Source organism: Bubalus bubalis, chromosome 15 (assembly GCF_019923935.1).
Source record: "Bubalus bubalis isolate 160015118507 breed Murrah chromosome 15, NDDB_SH_1, whole genome shotgun sequence".
Taxonomy (NCBI): domain Eukaryota; kingdom Metazoa; phylum Chordata; class Mammalia; order Artiodactyla; family Bovidae; genus Bubalus; species Bubalus bubalis.
Window position 1 is genome coordinate 67,934,731 of NC_059171.1, and position 23,522 is coordinate 67,958,252.

General features: G+C 39.2%; 1 non-coding gene across 1 annotated transcript; it reads right to left on the reverse strand.

Moving 5' to 3' along the window:
• Positions 1 to 5,838: 5,838 nt before the first annotated feature.
• TRNAS-GGA lies at positions 5,839 to 5,910 on the reverse strand. The gene has a single exon. It is a non-coding gene; the product is annotated as a tRNA-Ser (tRNA).
• Positions 5,911 to 23,522: the final 17,612 nt, after the last annotated feature.

A 23,522-nucleotide genomic window follows, 5' to 3' on the forward strand; every position in this document is an offset into this window, starting at 1 on the left:
GAGGAACTTGTTGTTGGCCAGTCTCTGCAACCCCATGGACTGCAGCACGCCAGGCTTCCCTGTCCTTCACCATCTCCTGGAGCCCGCTCAAACTCATGTTCATTGAGTTGGTGATGCCATCCAACCATCTTGTCCTCTGTTGTCCCCTTCTCCTCCAGCCTGCAATCTTTCCGGCATCAAGATCTTTTCCAATGAGTCAGCTCTTCACATCAGGTGACCAAAATATTGGAGTTTCAGCTTCAGCATCACGCCATCCAATGAATATTCAGGACTGATTTCCTTTAGGATTGAATGGTTTGATCTCCTTTCAGTCCAAGGGACTCTCAAGAGTTTCCTCCAACACCACAGTTCAAAAGCGTCAATTCTTCACCACTCAACCTTCTTTGTAGTCCAACTCTCACATCCATATATGACTACTGGAAAAACCATAACTTTGATGAGACAGACCTTTGTTGGCAAAGTGATCTCTCCTTTTTAATATGCTGTCTAGGTTTGTCATAACTTTCCTTTCAAGGAGCATCTTTTAATTTCATGGTTGCAGTCACAGCCCAGGAAAATAAAATCTGTTACTGCTTCCACATTTTCCCCTTCTATTTTTCATGAAGAGATGGGGCCAGATGCCATGATTTTAATTTTTTGAATGTCAAATTTCAAGTCAGCTTTTAACTCTCCTCTTTCACTCTCATCAAGAGGCTCTTTAGTTCCTCTTTACTTTCTGCCATTAGAGTGGTATCATCTGCATATCTGAGATTGTTGATATTTCTCTTGGCAATCTTGATTCTAGCTTGTGATTCATCCAGCTGGATATTTTGCATGATGTACTCTGCATATAAGTTAAATAAGCAGGGTGACAATATGCAACCTTGACATACTCCTTTCCCAATTTTGAACCAGTCCATTGTTCTATTATCTGGTTCTAACTGTTGCTTCCTGACTCACATATAGGTTTCTCAGGAGACAGGTAAGGTGGTCTCATATTCCCATCATTTTAAGAATTTTCTACAGTTTGTTGTGATCCACACAGTCAAAGGCTTTAGTGTAGTCAATGAAGCAGAAATAGATGTTTTTCTGCAACTCCTTTGTTTTCTCCATGATCCAACAAATGTTAGCAATGTGATTTCTAGCTCTTCTGTCTCTTCAAAACTCAGCTTGTACATCTGGAAGTTCTTAGTTCACGAACTGCTGGAGCCTAGCTTGAAGGATTTGGAGCATAAACTTGCTAGCATGAGAAATGAGCACAACTCTATAGTACTTTGAACATTTTTGGCATTGCCCTTCTTTGGGATTGGGATGAAAATTGACCTTTTCTGGTCCTGTGGCCACTGCTGAGTTTTCCAAATTGCTGACATATTGAGTGCAGCACTTTAACAGCATCATTTTAAGGATTTGAAATAGCTCAGCTGGAATTCCATCACCTCCACTAGTTTTGTTCATAGTAATGCTTCCTAAGGCTTACTTTACTACACACTCTAGGATATCTGGCTCTAGGTGAGTGACCACACCATCATGTTTATCTGGGTCCTTAAGATCTTTTTCTGCATAGTTCTTTCATGTATTCTTGCCACCTCTTCTTAATCTCTTCTGCTTCTGTTAAGTCCTTACTGTTTCTGTCCTTTATTGTGTCCAGCCTTGCATGAAAGGTTCCTCTGATATCTCCAGTTTTCTTGAAGAGATCTCTAGGCTTTCCCATTCTATTGTTTTCCTCTATTTAATTCTTTGTTGTTAGGGCTGTACGGTACATTCTAGGGTACTTAGGAACATTCCCCACCCCTACCCACTAGATGTCAGTAGCACCACCCCAGTGTGACAATTAAAAATGTCTGTATATACTATCAAATGTTCCCAGAGGTGGGGGCCGGGGTGGGGGTGGGGGGCTGGGGAGGTGGGGGTTCGGGGGGTCGGGGGGTGGGGCAAAATTGCCCTGGTTGATAACCATTGCTGTATAAATGGTCTTTTTCTCAAAGAGAACTGGGACCAAATAATTATAACCTCATAGAGGTCCCCAGGCCAGTGTGAGACAACAGTTATTTTGACCGAGGGGGGGAAAAAATAACCCAAAACATTGAGGGTTTGGAAGAGCAAAGGAATAGAAATGCAAGCAACTAATTAGAAAACAATGTGAAAATTGTTGAAACAGCATGAATAAGCCACAGAAGAATCAAAGCACCAGGAGTGATTGATTCTGCCTTGGGGGAGAGGTAGCTATAGGAACAGCTTAGCAGGGGATGTGAAACTTGATTTGGACCAAAACAGCTGAAGGGGTAAGGAGGGAAAGGCATTTCAGGCTAGAGGGAAAAGCAGTACAAGTGTGGAGTTGTGTGGATTGCAGGCAGAAGGGTGCACAGGGATGGGATAAGGAAAGCAGTGGCAAGTAATGACGCTGAGAAGGCCTATTATTTGCAGTTTTTATTTTAAGTCTCCTGTATGCATAGCTTGAAGTTTGTATCAGACCTTGCTTATGCAATTTACCCTGGCTTGGAAAATGAAAAATCAAACTAGAGAACTAGAGGGGACCTTTAAGTCCATTTTATAAAATCAAGAAAATCCAGAGAAGGAGATCAACATAAGAAGAGTTTTTTTGTTTTTTTTTTTCCTCTTTGAATTTCTGCCTGAGAGCAGAAAGGATTTTTTCCTCCCCCACTTTCTTTCTCTTTTCCTGATCCCCTGAGAAATGCAAAATCCTCTTGAGTAGAATGCTTGCTAGGGCATAGGAGAAAGTAATCTTAATTGGCTCTTTCCAATTTGTATTTGTGGGAACAGGTATGAATGTTTCTCAACTATTTAAATCTGATGGTATTTTTAATTTGGATAATTCTGCAAGTGAATGACAATAGATGCAGGTGAATTTCTCTCCCTCTTATTAGCAGTTACACCTAAGTTATTTGAAGGTTGAAAAAAAATAATGATGGGCTCTGAAAATTGTCATCTTGGATGTAGGCAAAGCCTCATTTCAAATAGTAACATAGATCTTGACGCTTTAGTGAGGACAATAGTTTTTACCAGGTATTGAACGTTTATAAGACAGTACTCATTTAAAGGCTTTACATGTCTTATATGGTTGATTCTGACAACAGTCCCTCCAGATAGACAGTATTAAAATTCTTACATTGTAAATGTGGATATTGAGGTTTGGCAAGGTTAAGCAACAAGTCCCAGGTGGCATCGTAGTTAAGTGGAAACTGGGACTGAATCTGATGTCTGTTGATTTCAGTGTCTTTGATTTTAACCCTGCTAACCCTGTGAATGCTGCTTTTTCCCTGCTTCATAAATTTATCTGAATATATTTTCTGTTAGAAAATTTGTACAATTATGTAATGTACAGCATTACTATCCAAGGAGCAAACACCACACTTTTCTAAAAGGCAAGGGCTATGTCTGGTTTTTTATCTTTGTACTCCACAGTGATAATCTATATTCAGGTATTTAGTATGTGTTCACCAAATGAGACTGCTGCTGCTTTTGCTTCAGTCATGTCCGACTCTGTGCGACCCCATAGATGGCAGCCCACCAGGCTCCCCCGTCTCTGGGATTCTCCAGGCAAGAACACTGGAGTGGGTTGCCATTTCCTTCTCCAATGCATGAAAGTGAAAATTGAAAGTGAAGGTGCTTAGTCGTGTCCGACTCTTAGCGACCCCATGGACTGCAGCCCACCAGGCTCCTCCGTCCACGGGATTTTCCAGGCAAGAGTACTGGAGTGGGGTGCCACGTCCTTCTCCACCAAATGAGACTATAGACAAAAAATTAAAATATTAAAAACATCAGTGTGTAGAACTTAGAAAACTCTTTGGAATACATTTGGCTCTTTATCATATCACCACTATTCAAAAATAAAGTGAATCATCTGCTATACCATTGGAGTCTTATCATGTGCTCTCATAAAACTCACCTCTCTTTTTTCTCCTCTAAATGGTGTGACGTAAGCATTGTATAGATGAGAAAACTGGGGATATAGCAAGTGTGTAGCTGGACATAGTCCACTTTTAGATACTAAAAGTATGTTTGGGACCTCAAGATTTTAGGTGGCAGCTGTTTTGTTGGGAGAGGGGTCACCTGGAGATGTATTTTAAAAAGAAGTAAAATGGTGTTAGCAAACTAGTGAAGCACTTTGAAGACAAATGTTAACTTTTTATGTCAAAACAAAGATTCACAGTGTCTTGAAGACTGAAAAGAATTTAATAATCAGGGCAACATTTTAAGGAATGAGTTTTGGTACAAGATGGAGAATACCATAACCGGCTGAGAGCTGTAAGAGGCAGGGCAGCAAATCAGTAAGTCATAGAAGTGAAGCTTTTTTATTATTATTTTAAAATTGAAGTATAGTTGATTTATAATATTATATTAGATTCCACTGTACAACATAGTGGTTCTGTATTTTTTATAGGTTATACTCCATTTAAAGTAGTTATAAAATACTGGTTACATTCCCTGTGCTGTAGCGTATATCCTTGGAGCTTATTTATTTTATACATTGTAGTTTGTGTCTCTTAGCCCCCTACTCCTATTTTGCCTTTCCCCTCTTTCATTTCCCCACCAATAATCACTATAGTTTGTTCTTTATATCTGTAAGTCTGTTTCTGTTTTGTTATATTTATTCATTTGTTTTATTTTAGATTTAATTTCCATAATCACATGAGGTAGATTGTATTATCCTATCGTCCACGGTCTCAGTACAGCTAATTCACTTGCTTAAGTTCACAGAGCTAGTCATTGCTGGGGCCACAAGTCAGTCAGACCCCAGAGCTCTGCTTTTCACAACTGTGCAATATTTTCGTGAAGGGAGGGAAGGAAAGAAGAAAAGAAAGAAGGGAGAAAGGGAGGGAGAAAGAAAGGGAAGAAGGGAGGAAAGCAGAAAAGAGAAAGATAGAGATCTAATTGATATCTTCTGCGTGAAGGTAAGGACAATGAGCTAAAAGAGGAAATGAGTATAATGCCATCCCAGGTCTCACCTGGAATAAGTGCCTAATCCTCATTTCCCACATCAGCAAGACAGAGATAGTATCAGCTAAGCAATTCAAAACTGTTAAAACAAATAAAAGGATTCAAAGAAATCTCAGTAGAAAACCTCCAGAATTAGTTAATTAAGCAAGTCAGTGGACCAGAGTCTTTCTTCCTTCCAGCTCCAGGGCTAGCTCTCCTGTGTTCCTGAGATGAGTTGAGAATTCCAGGCACCGCAACCTCACTCACGAACATCCAGCAGGGGTTATTTCTTTGATGAGTCTTTTAAAAAGAGTGTTTCTCAGAGTCTCCCCACAGCCAAAGTGCTTTTACATATTCTTGCTTTAAATGGGCCACAAGCCCCCTTCTATGCCAGCAGTTAAAGTGTGAATAGAATTTCCATTGTTGGCCTAAACCACAGATTGCAAAATAAGGCCTGTTGGCCAAATCTTGCTGGCTTCCTATTTCCATGTTGTCTGTTACTGCTTTTCGGCTTCCCTGGTGGCTCAGACAGTAAAAAATCTGCCTGCAATGCAGGAGATCTGGGTTTAATCCCTGGGATCTTCCCTTGGAGGAGGGCATGGCAACCCACTCCAGTATTCTTATCTGGAGAGTCCCATGGACAGAGGAGCCTGGTGGGTTATGGTCCATGGGGTCGCAAAGGGTCAGACGTAGCTGGGAGGCTAACAATTTCACTTTCTGTTACTGCTTTCACACTACAAGGGCAGAACTGAGAAGCTACAACAGAGACCATAGAGCCCTGAGTGAGTGAGTGAGTGAAGTCGCTCAGTCGTGTCCAACTCTTTGCGACCCCATGGACTGTAACCTACCAGGCTCCTCCCTCCATGGGATTCTCCAGGCAAGAGTACTGGAGTGGGTTGCCATTTCCTTCTCCAGGGGATCTTCCCGACCCAGGGATCGAACCCGGGTCTCCTGCATTCCAGGCAGATGCTTTAACCTCTGAGCCACTGGGGAAGCCCATATAGCCCTACATACCCCCAACTATTTACTCTCACGTATTTTACAGAAACATATTTGCTAACCCCTGCCATAAATTAATAAAGATCCTCTATCTTCAGAATATATTGAGGATATATATATATTGAAAGAGAATATATTGTTTTTCTTATGTCATGACCACTCTTTTTGGTGTTCTGAGATCGATTTTCAATGCATGTATTGGGGGAATATTCTCTACACATTCAACAAGAAATACTTTGACATCAGCTGGCTGTCCTAAAATTCAACTCAATTTTGAAACTATGTACCTGGAAATAATATTAGGTTCCATAGATTAAGGGTTTGGTCTTCTAGGACTGCACCCTGGCCCACCAACTGCAGATGCCAGTCACAAATCCAGGTTGTTTCCTGTACTTCTGACCAACTGATTATACAGTTCCCACAATCTCCTTCTTGGGTTCGACTAATTTGCTAGAGCAGCTCACAGAACTCAGAGAAACACTTTACTTACTAGAACACTGATTTGTTATGAAAAGGTGTAACTCAGAACAGCCAAGTGGAAGAGATACATAGAGCAAGGTATCCTGGAAGTGGTGAGGAGCCTCCACGCCCTGGCCAGGTGTACCACATTTCCCTCATCTCCACGTGTTCACCAACCTGGATGCTCTCTGAATCGCATCTTTTGGGCTGGGTTTTTATGGAGGCTTTATTACATAGGCATTATTATTAAACCACTGTTTCTTTAATCGCTCAGTCGTGTCTGACTCTGTGTGACCCTGTGGACTGTAGTCTGTCAAGCTCCCCTGTCCATGGGATTCTCCAGGCCACAACACTGGAGTGGGTTGCCATTTCCTCCTCCAGTTGATTCAAACTCCATTCTGTCTCCCCTCCCAGGAAGCTGAGTTGGAGCTGAAAATCCCAACCCCAATCACAAGGCTGGCTCCCTGGTAACTGGCCCCTCCATCCTTAGGCGATGTAGGGGCTTCCCAAAAGTTTCCTCATTATTATAAAAGATACATTTGTTTCTGTTATCACTTAGGAAATCCCAAGTATTTTAGAAGCTATCTGCTAGAACTGGGGATGGAGACAAAGACCAAATATGTATTTCTTATTATACATTACAACATCAAAACCACACAGAGAATATATATCAAAGAAATTCATAGCTCTGGAGCCAGAAGAAAGTGAGATGAAAAATAGATGTGGATAAGTAACTGGATGCTCATCAGTCTAAAAGTACAAGGAACACATCTATAGATAAACAAAGCTATGTTTATTGTGCTTGCCAACACCAGAGATCAAACATTCTGTGGAACTGTGTGAGCCCAGGGTCATTGTTGACGTTGATAATTCTGTGATGTTGTTAATATTCAGTATAGGAGCACCAGGTCTAACTGATAGTGATTAGATCAGCTATCAGGGCTGGTTTTTTACTTCCTCACAACCCAGTATCTGTTACAGAATAGTATTCCCTCACACGCTAGTAAAGTAATGCTTAAAATTCTCCAAGCCAGGCTTCAGCAATACGTGAACTGTAAACTTCCAGATGTTCAAGCTGGTTTTAGAAAAGGCAGAGGAACCAGAGATCAAATTGCGAACATCCGACGGATCATCAAAAAAGCAAGAGAGTTCCAGAAAACATCTATTTCTGCTTTACTGACTATGCCAAAGCCTTTGACTGTGTGGATCTCAACTAGATATCAGCTATTTAATATTCCTAGAGAACTAATACCCAGATTTTATTCGCTAGAAACTCACTATAGAGTTCTAAATAGGGACTTTCAGTGCTGACATCCAAGACTCTTTTTGCATTTTTCTTAAATGATTCTTATTAGACTCACTGAAAGCCCACTTAAAACCTGAAAAGCTAGAGTGATCTTGGACAAGTTATTTAGTCTCTCCATGAATCCAGATCTGAACAATAGAAAAAAATGACACACCTTCAGAGGTTGCTAGTGTTAAAAAGAAACAATAGGCCCCAAACGGAGTCCTTTGTGCTAAGCCTTACTGAGACTTACAGCCTAAGTTAAGTGCAGTTTCAACCTTTCTCAGGAGGGAAATTTTAGACTACTCTGGAATTTCCTGGTCAGCACTAATGAGGTAGTCTGTCTAATGCCCTTTATTTTCACCCAAAGGAAGTTCACCTTGGGTGAACTAAATCCACTCTTTCAACATTTTTGTCCTACTCTCTTTTACCTACAAAAACCTTACGTATTGTACATTTTGGCATTGATGATAATGATGGTGATAATTTAACTCAATTGAGAGATAAAGAAAGGTCCATTTGTTTAATCTGGGAATTGCCTCTTCTGTCTGTTGGTTTTGCCTTCAGGATCCTTTTCTTTGTTATAGAAAATGACTCCAAAACATCATCATATTCCCATATAAGGCACACTGGAATTGCTATAAGTAGGTGGGGGGAGACAGGGAATTAATAAAACTCAATGAAAGGCCAGACTGATTTATTGTGTTGGTTGGTGCCATGGTGTCTTGCTTTCCAAATCCCCAGTTCCATGTCTTGAATGGATTTTCTTAAACTATGTCAGACCTTGTTTTAATGGCAAATGATAGAAGTTACCTCTATAAGAAGCCTAAGCACCATGTTTCATATTTGTATTCTCTCTCTTATTGGCAAACTACTGACAGAAACTGTACCTGGACAGCACAGAAAGAAGAGAGTGCTTGGCAAATATTTGGTACATTTTATCAGAAAGTATAACTAATAATAATAATCATAAGAAGAAGAAAACGATAATTCAGATCAGTGAATCTGAATAACTACAAAGTTCACTTTACTATGGCTCCTATAGTGTAAATGAGAATTAATTTTACAGACTACTAAAGCAAGAACTAACATTTGCTGAGCACTGAAAATGTGCTGGACACTTTACCCATGCTACTCAGTCTTTCAAGTCAAAGTTATGAAACACCCATTAGGTGACAGGCAGTGTACTCTTTGATGTGACTGTCAAGAGAAATAAGACATGGTGTTCATCTTAAAGAAATTGTAGTCTAGAGGAGAAAATGGACAAGTAGGTTAGCCTTCATGTTGTGATGTGATAAATAGTTCTATTCCTCAGGAAAGGGCATAAAAACCAGACAGAAAGGCCAAAAATGTTTCCTAAATTTTGAATTACGTGACATACATTTTGCAGAAGGAAAAGGGGGTTAATTTAGTTGAAAAGGAAAAACTGGATGTTGTTGGTGTCAAGACAAGCATGTGTGTAGACACAGGGTTAGGGGACACTGTGGCATAGCTGGTGAATCATATGAAGGTTGGAGAGTTTACAGACTATATGGAGGAGTAGCTGGAGAGGAGCCTCCAAAGCTGGGCATGGTCCAAGTCATAGAACATGGAAGCCTTAGAAGCCATGAGTATATTCTTTATCTTGAGAATTACAGGGAGCAACAGATCAATATTAATTCTGGAAATACGATCATTTTATAATTGAAAACAATCATTTAAGAAGCAGTGTGGATAATGCAAGAGGAAAACAGAAAGGCCAGCTACTTCATGATCCCTTCAAGAATTAATGACTAAGGCATTGACACTAGAAGCGAAGAGTCTGATTGAAGAGGATGAAGTAGAATTGGCTGTGGGTGGCATGAGAGAGAAGTCTAGGAGGTTTCTTACATTTGTGGCTGGGAATGCAGATGTAAATAGCCTCCAAGATGATAAGTACAGTAAAAGGAACACATTTTGTGGTAAAAGATTATAATTTTAATTGGGCGTATTGCTATATCCAGGTACCGACTGAAGCATGAACTTGGTTGTTTGGTGCGAGACTGTCAGCATGTTCATGTAGGTAGAGTAGAAAGTCATCTTTTTTCTGCTACAGAAAGGGATACTGAGTATCCCTTCTTAGCTGTGCATATGTAAGGAGAGTAGTCATCCATTACATTGGGGGTTGGGTGTACCTGTGCCCTTTGATACTCTAAGCAGAACACCAAAATGGCAAGAGTCAGATATTCCCAACCTCTGCTCTCTGAGATTTCAGTTTTGAAAAAAAACCCATTGTCTAAGACTGATAAGGCACTGACCAAAACCAAACCAAAACAAACAAAACACTGAGGGGAGAACACCAGGGTTCCAAAGGGGACTTGATAGGAGGGAAAGGAGACTGGTCTGGTGGCTGACTCATTATTAACAAAATGGTCTGAATTCATGGGGAAGGGCTGGTTTGGGTGTAGCCAATCTGCTTGAGAAACAATTTCTAGTATGTGACTATTTGTCAAATAGCTGCAAACTTGAAGTTTGTGAATTGGCTCATATTTAAACTTGTCAAGGCATAAAGTTGTGGTGAACAAGTGTCCAGAAGAATGGGTAAGACCAGTGTTTAAAAGTGTTCCATGTAGCAAATGAAACAATGGTGTTGGTAGTAGGGCAGGGCGGCTTTGTAAATATTCTTTTCCATCTGGAGTTTGAGAGAAAGGACTGGTTTGTTTGGGCTGATAAATGTTTGAGGTGTTTTTTTTTTGTTTGTTTGTTTTTCTGACAATGTGTAACTATCTGTTAACAGAAGCACGTGAAAATTTGAACAATTAGTTGAAAGTATGAAAGAAATGTGGTTTCATCTGTATCTTAAAGTGGAAGAGTGGGTCAGATGGATTATACTGAGTGGCAATACTTGTAGAGCAGTTAAATAAAGATACTGAGGAGGAAAGTGGGTGCACAGTGAGAAGATTTAGAGGGAGTTTAGGCTTGAAAATGTAGATTTAAGAGTTGTTACTGCAAAGAGAGTAGTTGAGCATGTGTTTTAAGATGAGGCCATTAAGGTAAAACAAGTTAGGATTCGAACATGGTCCCAGGCCTCGAGACCACTATTTGGGTGGTTAGAAGAAAAGGGGGTGGGTCCATGAATGAGTAGTCAAAGAGGTGTAAGAAAGAATAAGAACAATGAACTCACAGAGGTCAAGCAAAGAGAGATCTCTCAAGAAAAGTTATGGTCAAAATTCAAATACCATAGAAAATCCAACTGAGCCCCAAACAAAAAAGGATACTGGCTTTTCCTACAGGTACTTTATCCCTGCATTTTTCAGTTACATGAACTATTAAATGCTTTCTGTTGCTTACATCAGTCTGAGTTGGGATTTTTGTTCATTTGAACCCACAAGAGCTCTAAATGATTTTGGTAGGATTTTCGCATAGACTTTGACTTCTCCCAAGATGATGACATACTTAGGTATCCTGGGTCTAGGAAGTTGGATGCCTGCTGCAAAACAGAAGTGGTAAGCTGCACATGCAGGTGTTGTACGTGAAGTGAAAGTGAAGTTGTTCAGTCATGTCCAACTCTTTGCAATCCCATGGACTGTAGCCTACCATGGAATTTTCCAGGCAAGACTACTGGATTGGGTTGCCATTTCCTTCTCCAGGGGATCTTTCCAACCCAGGGATCGAACCCAGGTCTCCTACACTGCAGGCAGACGCTTTACCATGTGAGCCACCAGGGAAGCATATCGTTCACTAATATGCACTGCTAGCTTTCATACAGGACAAATGGGTCTCAGAAGTCAAGATTCCTTAACCACAACAGTAGATTTTTTAAACAGAATACTTGTTAGTGAATGTCATAGATGGTCTTTCTCCATGCATAAGACTATAAAACTCAGACCAGATTAGGTGAAACTGAAACTGTTCTTCCTTTCAACACTCTGTGACTTGCCTGTAGAGGAATACCTTTTTGCAGTTGTATGCTGGATGAAATAGCTGGGTAAAATCTTCAAATGGTTCTGAAAGTTCTCTACTTTCTTACAAAACTTTAAAATAAGAGCAATCTTCAAAATGCTAATATAAACCTCTAGACTCCTTCTGATCCTTTGGGAGCTGTGTGCAAATGTTATGCTAACATGCTCTGATACAGCTGAGAAAACACATCAAATTTGCTAGTGAGCCACATTATTGACAGAGCTCTGGGAATCCAACCGCATGAGCCTCAGAAGTTAGAAATCACAGCAAAGCTTATGCTGAAAAATAAAGTTCTTTGACTACGGCCCTCACTTTTAATTATAATGCCCTAAAAGTTACAATTCTATTCTGTTTTCTCACCAGGCATCTAGAAAATGGGATTGCAGCATCTTGCTTTTAAAGAGCATGTCTGCATCAAAACATAATGTGTCTCTACCTCCTGTGGAACTACCCAGTAATTCAAAAGCACATTTCATCTAAGTTGTCTAGACTGTCATTGCCACTGGAAAATTAAAAATAAAAATGTTCAGTTCTTAGTGTGCTATATAACAAAGGGATAGGAATCTTCTGAAAAACCATAGTTTTAAAAGTGCAGGCTACCATTCCACTCTGCAAACAAAACAAACCTAAGAGCGCTTGCTATGACTTTATCCAGGAGCTTTTAAAGATTTAGAGTTAAAATAATACACCTCTTCCAGAAATGGAGATGTGGGACCCATATCCAGAGCATGTACCATCTGTCTTGTCTTTCACAGAGAATTGTTGGGTTTTCCTGTCACATAAAATCCTATTGGTATAAACCTCTTGGTTTGTCCAAACTGTCTGGTTTCAGTGGGATTTGGGGATAATTACTGTACAGCTAGAAATCACATTTGAACACTGTTAAGGCCAGAAATAGTATTTATATCAGCTTCTCTGTAGTCGAATCACTGAGAAAAGAATTTGGGGCTTAGTTCATTTTGGAAGAAGCAATGCGCAGTCAACCTGGGACTGACTCCAACTTTGGAAGAAAAAGAGCAGGGTTCATATCTTAGCTCTATCAATTTCTAATAAGTTTTTAAATTCTCTGGGCCATAGTTTCTCTATCTGTATAATAGTGGTACCTATCATAGAAGATACTCTTAGAAGATAGTGATGAAGATTAAATTGAATCATATATTCAAGGCTGAAAGCTGGATATCAAACACATAACAACTACACATAAACGGGAGCTAGGGAATACTGGTGTGACAAGCAAGTATAGTACTTCTAGATATTTAACATTAAGCTTCTGATTATTTGGGGGATGCTATTTTGTTTAATCTTGAATTTAGTATTTGGGTAAGATTTTGCTTAGCAGGTACAGAGGGGGACAAAAATTTGGAAGGTAATTGCTTTCTACTTTTGCCCTGATTTTGAAATCAGGACACTAGTTCCATTTAACTAGATTGAAAAGATATTTATTACCTGGCTTCCTATTTTCTAGGCTCTAGGATATATTAGGTTGGTGCAAACTTAACTGTGGTTTCAGACTGTGAAATTTAAATCATTATAACTAGGCTCAAACACATCTTTATTAATCAAAATAGGAATCATTACAATCAACTGTGAGAACTGCACATTAAAATGATGTATAACATAACCACATTTATTTAAGAATGTATTCCAATATGAAACAGCAAATTTCAACAATGCAAAGCTGCAATTACTTTTGCACCAACCTAATAGTTCTGGGAATATAGAAATTAGCAAGCTAGATATCACCTTTGGCCCTATAGAACTTGATATCTATCATGGGACATGGATATTAACCAAGTAATTAGACAAATAATTATGCACAGTTATAATAAAATGCTGTCAAGGGAAAATGCAGCATGCTTGGAGAGTACAGAACAGAAGAAATCTAAGCAAAATCATGGCTTTTTACTCCCTGAAGGAAGATTTATCCCCATTGGAAATGTGAAGTTTGAAAAGTGTTTGTTTAATATGCTTTCCAAAATGTTGCTGTTTTCTCCCTAGCTGGGGAATTAGTTGCTTGCAGTGTTTTGATGACCCTGTATTGCTTGTCTTTGTATTCCCAGTACTTAATAAAACTGCCTTTATACTGCATTGTTTCAATTCTACCTAGTGCAACTTTCCCACTGGGTACTGTCCTCTATCCCAAAACCATAAGTTCTATCCTTCCACTTAAGGACGAGAAGTTCAACTCAACTATCTTTTGTCTACACCCTTGGACCCATTCGATTATCCCTAGTCTTCTTGTCAGGGCACCGAAAGAGCTAAAATCTTTTCAAAATTTGCCAAACTGAATATCCTATGGCTGTTTCAGAGGACTCCTGTCCCCTCTAGGGATGGTAAACCAAAATAAGATGGTGGTAGGATAAAAGGGAAGGGAGAGATAGGCTCCAGGTTACTGACAACTTTGATCTCCATAATGCTCATTTAATATTGCATTTCCTTCGCACCAAAATCATTGCTGGTAACTTTCTTGAGCAAAGTAAAATGAGTCATTGAAAAATAGTGTTGGAAGAAACCTTAAAGTTTATCAACTAGGACTTGGGCGTGTGACAAAAAATAAACAAACAAATGAAATTGGTTTAAGCCCAATAAAATAATATATTGATTGACTCAAATGAGCAAAAAATAAAAGGGCCTGCTTAATTATATGTAGCCTAATCAAAAGTTTATAATCTGGCTAATTTCCATCTCTTATCTACACAGTGAAACTGTGGAAGATATATAAACTGACTGCTCAGTCCATCCTAAAGGAAAGCAGTCCTGAATATTCATTGGAAGGACCGATGCTGAAGCTGAAGCTCCAATACTTTGGCCACCTGATGCGAAGAACTGACTTATTGGAAAAGATCCTGATGCTGGGAAAGACTGAAGGCAGGAGGAGAAGGGGATGACAGAGGGTGAGATGGCTGGATGGCATCACCGACTTAATGGACATGAGTTTGAGCAAGCTCCGGGAGTTGGTGATGGACAGGGAAGCCTGGCATGCTGCAGTCCATGGAGTTGCAAAGAGTCGGATATGACTAAGTGACTGAATTGAACTGAATACATAGTGTTTGCATTCATTCTAGATTTGGAACTATATAAGAAGTGGATAAGCTTAGGTATCCATTTTTTTCTGGCGTGGACCATGACTGGGGCAACGCACACCTTGAGGTGGCAGGATTCTGAACATGACATATGCACCCTGGTTCTGGAGTGAGCAGTTATCTAATTTAGCAGTTTTCCACACTGTTAATTGCCATTCTCACAACCAGAGCAGAGGCATTGTGATTCTAAAGACTAGAAAAATTTTTTGGAAGTTCAGCCTGGAGCCTGCTTCTCTGGATTTTCACTGATTTTCTAAACTACTTTATACTTGGTAGATATAAATAAAGACCAAATAAAAGCTCTAGAGATAGAAAAAAAAAAAACATACAGAAAGGGATTAACGGGGTATTGGACATTGTGCTTGGCTTTTTTTCAGTTAGCACATTTCTGAGGTTTATCCACATGTAGCATATATTAATACTTCAGTTCTTTTTATGACTGAGTAATATTCTATTTCATGGACATAGTACATTTTGTCTACCCATTCCTCTACTGATGGACATTTGCATTATTTCTACCATTTTGCTATTGTGAATAGTGCTTTTACGAGCCCCTGTGTACAAGTATCTGCTTGAATACTTGTTTACAATTCTTTGGGATGTATACCTTGAAGTGGGACTGCTGGGTTATATGGTAATTCTATGTTAAAATTGTTTAGGAAGCACTGAACTATTTGTCAGAGCAAATGATTCATTTTACATTCCACCAGCAGCATATACAGGGTTTCTCTTTCTCCATATCCTTGCCAACTCTTACTATTTTCTGCTTTTCTGATTATAGTCATCCTAAAGGGTGTAAAGTATACCTCGCTGGTCCCTTCAAAGGCAGTTTCTATTGTCTGATTTTTTTTTTCATCTATATGGGTCATTGTCTTTCTTTTTTTTCTTTTTTGCATGCTTGTGATTTTTGGTTGAAAACTATATTTTAGATAATATATTGTAACAACTCTGGATATTAACCACCATTCCTTGGTTTGTTCTTATATTTGATTATTTGTTTAAGAACTTGGCTGAACTAATTTTGCCATGTTTATTCCCCCTGCACTTTGCTGCCTCTAATATCTATATTTATATATATTTTTCCCCTTGATGTTATCTTTTAGCTTGGCTACTTGGGATTCATCTCTGGTCAGCATAAGCTACTCCTTGCTCAAAGACTGTGCTTAAGATCTGTTTACCAGTTATATCTTTGCCCTTTATCGCAGGATTCACGTGTTACTTGAAGGTAGCTATCAAAGTTCAGGGCATTTATGGATTTTGCTGCATATTCAACCAAGAACTAGGAAATTGGAGGTTCCTTCTCTGATTGCTCCCAAGAAGATGCAGCCTTGGGTATGCACATAATCTTCAAGACGTTCAGGGAAGATTGTGATTTCAGTTTGAAGTCTTGCTTCTAAGAGTCTCCCCTGGGTCAGAGAAGCTTTTTGTTCAATGTTCTGTCAGTGGGATTCTTTGCGTCAGAGTTTATGCCAGTTTCTACCCTGTTGATGGGTTTGTGTATGGTTTGAGGAATGCTTTGAAGTCCGTCTCACATCCTGTTCAGATTGCTTCTGTGTTATAGCAGCCTAGTTCATGCACACAGCCTTTTGGAACTCATGACTGACTGTGATCCCAGGAGGACTCTTCCTGGTTCTCTCTATTAAACTTCACACTACTCTGCCATTCTGCCTGTATCATAGAGCTATGAACTTCCCTTAGTTGCTTTCCACCAAGGTCTCCAGTGTTTTTGACAAATCCCTTAAGCCTGGGGTTCCCCAGGCTCTGTTTCAAACAAACAAACACCAGCAGTAACTTCCTGTGGGGTATAGAGTTTGTGCAAGGTCCTCGGCCCGAGTTTGAGCTGCTCCTGGCCTTGCAGATGGGTGGAGGGCCCCATTCTCAGGAAGGCAATCACCATGTTTAGGCAGAGAGCATGAGGACCATGAACGGCTCAAATTCTCAAAGGTCCCATTTCCAGTGAATGCTGATGTGTTCCAGTCATTTCACTTATATTTCAAATATTCAGGGAAAACGTCCTCATTACCGTGTGGAAAACCTTAATGTGAAGACCACTGTTTGATTCGCAATAGATTCAGGGAGCCAGCAAACTGATTGAGTGCTAATTTCATTAGAACATGGACTGAAGAAGAGAGGATTACCAGCAGGATGCACTGCACCGTTAAATATCAAACTGCTATCCAATTAGGTGTTATGAACAGTGTGTTATTTTCAGATATCAGATACCAAGTATCAGGTAGTCACAGCATCTTTCTAAATCTAAAGTGTATGATTACCCTTGATTGTACTCTTGTTCATAACTGTAATTCTGCACTAAGCTTGAAAAAAAATCCATTCTGGACTTGAAACTGTCTTTTGGTAACCTGGTGGGTTTTGCAGGCACAGCCATGAGGACGCACGCTTTGGTCAACAGCTCATGGACGTCACTGTAAAGTAGTTCTACTGGCCTCATGGAGCTAGATTAGGGGGCAGAATACAAGGCAGGCAAGGTCGTTCACCAGTTATCTCTGCAGAGATCATCTGGTCAAACGAGACACACTCTTTCGACAATGCTTGCCATTCATTCATTCATGCCTTCTATAAAGTCATTCATTCTACGGGTCAAAATGATTTACAAGCAACATTAATAAGTGAATGAGGAATGAAGAGGGCTGGGAGAGATGTGTTCCAGGTGGCAGAGGCAGTATATTCAGAGGATTAGGGTGGAAGAGAACATGGTTGATTCAATAAGCTATAAGTAAGGTTTGTTTCCTACAGAAAGTGGAAGAATGTAATCTATAAAATATGAGATAAAACTGTTAAACATATAAACTGTGAGTGAAAGCAGACAACTATTCAGTAATGTTATCTGTACATATATAGTTGGTTACCCCACAAAATGGGAGAGACATATTCTCGCTTAACTCAACCCACCTCCAACACAAACAAAACAAAAAACAAAGAAAAATAAATAAAACATTTCATTTTTCAACAAAAGTCAGAGGGGCCCAGAGTAGAAAGTTCTCAGAAGTCAGACATTGAGCTGCTGGAAAGGGGGCCTGGCACAGACCTGAGAGCCATGGTGCTCAAAAGAGAGGTGGGCCCACTGCCAGGCAAAAGCAACGTTAGCCAAAGATACATCCTTTCCTAAAACCAAACAATCAAACAAAAATACACTATACACTATAGTGAGTGTTATGAGGGTGGGATTAGAGTTGGCAGATAAGTCAAAATAACAGTAAAATAAAATAAAGTTAAGGTGAGCCCTGGCACAGACAATGGTGATGACACTCCATGAACTTAACAATTAATTCAATTCTGTGTAGTTGGATCCAAACATATTAATATAAAGCACGAGAGACAATAATGATTATAAAATGAACCTTGTCACCCAGAAAAGACAAAGAGAGGAAGGTTTCCTTGCAGCTACACCTGGCTGAATAATTCATCTTGTTATTAATACGGTAGAACTAAAAGTTAACACCAGAGCAACTTCCCATAGTACTAATAATTTGTCTACTATGTGTTTTTATTTAATATTAGCTCATTTCTAAAATACAGAATGTTAAAATCTTGGTAGCTTTAATCATTCCCAATTAATCCTTTCATTCTCTAAAGGATTTAAATTAAAACTCTCCATGTAACTATGTCAGTTTTAAAAATCTGACTTTTCATTTCAACTAAGTCAATCTGACTGAATTAAAATATTGGTGCCAGTTATTACATGAGACCTTGGCCAAGTTATTTAAGATCTTTATTTCTTGGTTTCTTCATTTGCAAAGTGGGAATAATGAATAGGAAATAGTCCTTACATCATCACGTTGTTATACAGAATAAATAAATCATATGGAAGCCATTTAAAGTAATGTCCAGCACATTGAAAACATTTAAACTCAGATAATAATGTTATTATTTACTATTATTTTGCTTTCTATCTTCTTGAAATGGTATCAAGACTAGAGTGGACTGATGAAATAATTAGGACTTATGACTGCTGCCTTGAGGAATTTATCCCTGTCTGTGCATTACAGATTGCTTTTATCTTTGTTGTTGTTCTATTCTTATTAATTTATTTTGGGGGATAATTCCTCCACAAAGTTGCATTTGTTTCTGCCATACAACAATGCGAATCAGTCATAACTGAGAGTATATATATATATATATTCTCTCCCTCTTGAGCCTCCCTCCCATGCTCCCTTCCACCTTCCCTCAATTTCTATGTCATCACAGAGTGCCAGGCTGGGCTCTACAGGTTGTCTCTTAAATGGATTACACTGAATATTGATTTCCAAATATTCTCTAGAACATAAAATACCATTGAGTCAATAATTTTGGAAAGTGCTTAACATTGCCTAAACTGCTGCTGCTGCTGCTGCTAAGTCGCTTCAGTTGTGTCTGACTCTGTGCGACCCCAGAGATGGCAGCCCACCAGGCTCCTCTGTCCATGGGATTTGCCAGGCAAGAGTACTGGAGTGGGTTGCCATTGCCTTCTCCGAACATTGCCTAAACTAGCATTTACCAAATGTTTTTTACCACAAGTCATTTTGTTTGTGTGTGTGTGTATGCAGGGGAAAGTGTACCTGCTAACCTTTAGCTAGATGGCTATACTAAGGTGACCTCATTTCTAGAAAAATCTAGCTGAGTAGATAAGAACACTATATGTTGAGTTCATATCCTGCCTCTGTCAGTTACTAATTTTCTGAGCTAAGCCTATGCCTCAGTTTCCTCATATGCACTATGGAAATTATAACAGTGTCATACATTGACGATGGAGATGTATTAAAGAAGTAAGTGTTAAAAGAAGTAATATATTTTGTTTTTGTAAGTATTAAAAGAAGTAATATAGTTAAAAGGTATAAAGCAAAACCCATCAAACAGATTATGCTTAATACATATTTAGTACTGTTACTATAATCTATGAAATCTATATAAAATTTAAGGTCCATAAGGTGAAAAATGTCAAGAGGGAGGGGATATATATAAACAAGAATCAGCTAGAAGTATAGCTGATTCACATTGTTATAAAGGAATTATACTCTAAAAAAAAAAAGTAAGAAAAAAGAGATGAAAAGCGAGTCATTTTTATGCTTCAGGATATGCTCCTCCCATTTAATCAGAATATTATCATGCAGAAATTTCCATTTCTGGTAGTGTGTCAAGGCCTGCTCACTTACATTTAAAATGTCCTGGACCTTTATCATTGTTCAAAATATTAGTTTCAAATTCTGTGAATCACCTCTCCACATTTGTCCATTTTCCAGAAATGGATTTGCCAAACTTTCAGTCTCTCTCTATATTTTCCTTCTTTCTAGCATGTAGGACCCTGAAAATGAAAGACTCCCTTCTCTTCATCTGTGCCACGGTCAAGTTCATGGTAGGTAATACCAGATGGCAGCAGAAAGAGATGAATTTCTAGGGACTAGGGTTGTCATTTAAAAAAAATCGATTGGTCGTTGTAGTTGGCCATTGCTCTTACTAAAAATATTGCACTTGCTCAGTGTTCTGAGTTTAGTGGGGCTGAACTTTGTCCACTGGGGCCATGCTTGATTGGGGTCAGTAGCTGTGACAGGATGAAAACAAAAAAATTTTCTCTGTCTCTTGTCACTCTTCTTCATTCTCATCAAGAAATGAATCAAATAGATGTCAGATGTTATCGTTTCAGGCCTTCCTCCAAACTCTTGCCCTCTGACATACTCTCAGCACATAGCTTGGGAGTGGGAATGACTCCCTGTGTCTCCAGGGATTTCAGGAGCTTACCTGAATTGGAAGAAAGGGGACAGGAAGCTGAGTTTTCAGATCTATTTCTCACCATATAATAAACACGGCTTTTTCCTACCAACTGTCATATACTCCTTTCTCCATTTTTAAAACTCTGATTTAAAAGCCATGTTTATGAAATAAAGCATTATTGCTAGAAACAAATCATACTTTTCACAGTGTCTCATTTCCTTCTGTTAGATACTTGCTTTTCCAGTTGCTTTTGAAGTGAGACGTGGACATGTAACAGAAGGCAATAGCTTGAGAGAATTAATAAGAATAATTTATTTTTATGAAATACAAGGGTGACATCCACAAAGATATCCTTCCTTTTTTTTGCTCCCTTTCATCTCCTCTTGACCTTAGAAGTTGTAATATAGACCTGCAATCACGAGGAGAGACTTATCAATGAGCTCAGAATGCAAAAGCAGATAGATGAAGGAGATTCTCGACTTCTAATGAGATTGTCAGATTGTTGAACCAGCCTCGAATCTGCTGACCTCCAATTTTCTTCTGTTGTAATACTTGTCAATATTATTTAGGTCACTATTAGTTGGATTCTACCCTTGCCTTCTCAATAAAATAGTATACAAGAGCTTAGAATTTAAAAGAAGTTGATGCTTCTTTGTTAGCTTCAGGTCCGCAGGTTATTGGAAGTAGGCTGATTGATGTAGGGGACTGAGTACAAGCTTTGCATCCAAACACACCCGATTTCAGACTCCAGATCTTCTGCTTGTAAGCCATGTGCCTTTGGATTATTTACCTAACAGATCTGTGATTCAATTTTGTTATCTTTACTCTGGGGATAGTGGGAGATAAGAAGATTATGAAGAGGATTAAATGGCAATGTGTAGAAAACTTCTGGTGCATAATAGAAACTCAACAAACTTGTCCCATCTTTCTCACCAGCCTGCACCTAAATTTAAATTCAAGAGAAGATTTGGGTGGTGTTATGGGATAGGTTTCAGGCGAAATGTTTTAAGGCAAGCAGGCTATCGAATCTTTGGATCTTCCCAGGTGGCTCAGTGGTAAAGAACCCACCTGCAATGCAGGAGATGTGGGTTCGATCCCTGAGTTAAGAAGACTCCCCTGGAGAAGGAAATGGTGACCCAATCCAGTGTTCTTGCCTGGGAAACTCTATGGAGAGAGGAGCCTGGTGGGCTATATTTCATGGGGTTGCAAAAGAGTTGGATATGACTTAGTGTCTAAACCAACAGCAACATGGAATCTTTTATCTCTAAAAAGACTTGGGAATAGCAAAGTTCTAGTACAATGTATTCTGAGTTGGGGAGTTAGACTGGTACGTGCTTGCAGAAGCTTTCAGCTCTTAGGGCATCTGTTGCTCCCCAACAGTGCCCTCTGGACTGACAAGGCTGCTCTTTGTCTTTGGTCCAGCAGAGGATTTCCCCTAAAGATCACATGGAAATTTTAACAGATGATGAGCTATCCACCTGCTAAGGATAACATGGCCTGCTCTGCCAGAACACAGGAGTCTGTCTGGTTAGCCTCTTCCTCTCCCAAGCTGAGTCAGATATTCTTACCTACCATCTGGGAGGTATGCACTCATCTGTTCTTAGGCTGCGTTCTCTAAAAGCAGAGCCTGAGATATGGTCTCAGGTATAAGTTATATATTAAGGAAATGTTCTCAGGAGAAACTGGTAAGGGATAGAGGAAGATGGATCCCAGAAAAAGTGTAATTCCTGGCAAAGTGCCAGCCTCGGCCTGATCCTGCAGCGTGCTCTGTAGCATACTTTACACACTGAGGTTTCTCCAGCCTCAAGGCAAGGAAGCTGAACTTTTCTCTTCCCACAAGAGTCAGCCATTGGCTTATCCAAAATAAATACAGAATTCTCTTTATGTGTAACTATTCTATTAACTGCCAGAGGAATTAAAAAAAAAACTCAGCATTTATATCCCTCTCTTTTTGTCAGACTCACTATCATTAATATGTATGCTTCATGAAGTTAAGGGCTCTTCCCTGGGAGAATTAGACAGGAGTAGCCAAGTCCACTTGAGACTGAGGTTCATCATTACTCAGAACCCTTGAACATTATGAAATTTATTTAGTCATGATAAAAAGTTTTCTAGCATATTACAGCTTGAAACGTGCTTTGTAAAATATGATCTCATTTTAACTCATGTGTCAATACCGTGAGCTAGCATGAAGTATCTTTTTTATTTCCTATTTTGCATTTGAAAACATGAAGTTGAATGGAGTTAATTTTGCTTAAGTTCACACAACTAGTAAGTGACAGTGTGTGGATTTTAACTCATCTTTTTTTTTCTCTATGCCTACAATGAAGCTCCAATACTTTGGCTATCTAATGTGAAAAGCCGACTCATGAGAAAAGATCCTGATGCTGGAAAAGGTTGAAGGAAAGAGGAGAAGGGGCCAGCAGAGGATGAGATTATTTGATAGTATCACTGACTCAATGGACATAAATTTGAGCAAACTCCAGGGGATAGTGGAGGACAGAGGAGCCTGGCATGCTGCAGTCCACAGGGTCTCTAAGAGTCAGGCATGACTTAGAGACTGAAAAACAACAATGAAAACAATACTGGTTAATTCTTCAAGTTTCTCTGTTTTGACCCTTATGAACTTGATAGTCTAAGTTTTTGTTCAAGTAGAAAAAGATTTGTAATATATATCTAATATACTGACATAATAATTTGTTTTTTAAAATGTAATTATCTAACTTGGTGTATATAGTTGACTCTTGAACAGCATGGCTTTGAACTGTGCATGTCCACTTACAAGAAAATTATTTTCAACAAATGTACACCAAAGTATAACATGATCTGCAGGTGGTTAAATCCTTCGATGTGGCATGGCAGACACAGAAGGCCAACTGTAAAATTATATGCTGATTTTCAACTGTGCAGGGGTTGGTGTCCTTAACTCCCACATTGTTCAAGGGTCAATTATATATTATGTATTTGATTTTATGCAGATTCTATTCCCCACTATCTTTCTGATACAATTTAGACTTTTCTGTACTTTTTGGCTTTGAACAGTCTCTAAAAATTGTCTTCTTCTTTATTTTATGATCCCATATGGATCTCCATATTATCCACGTGTTGCTCTTTCCCCCCAGGAAGAAAAGCAATTTGCTAAATAAATTCTC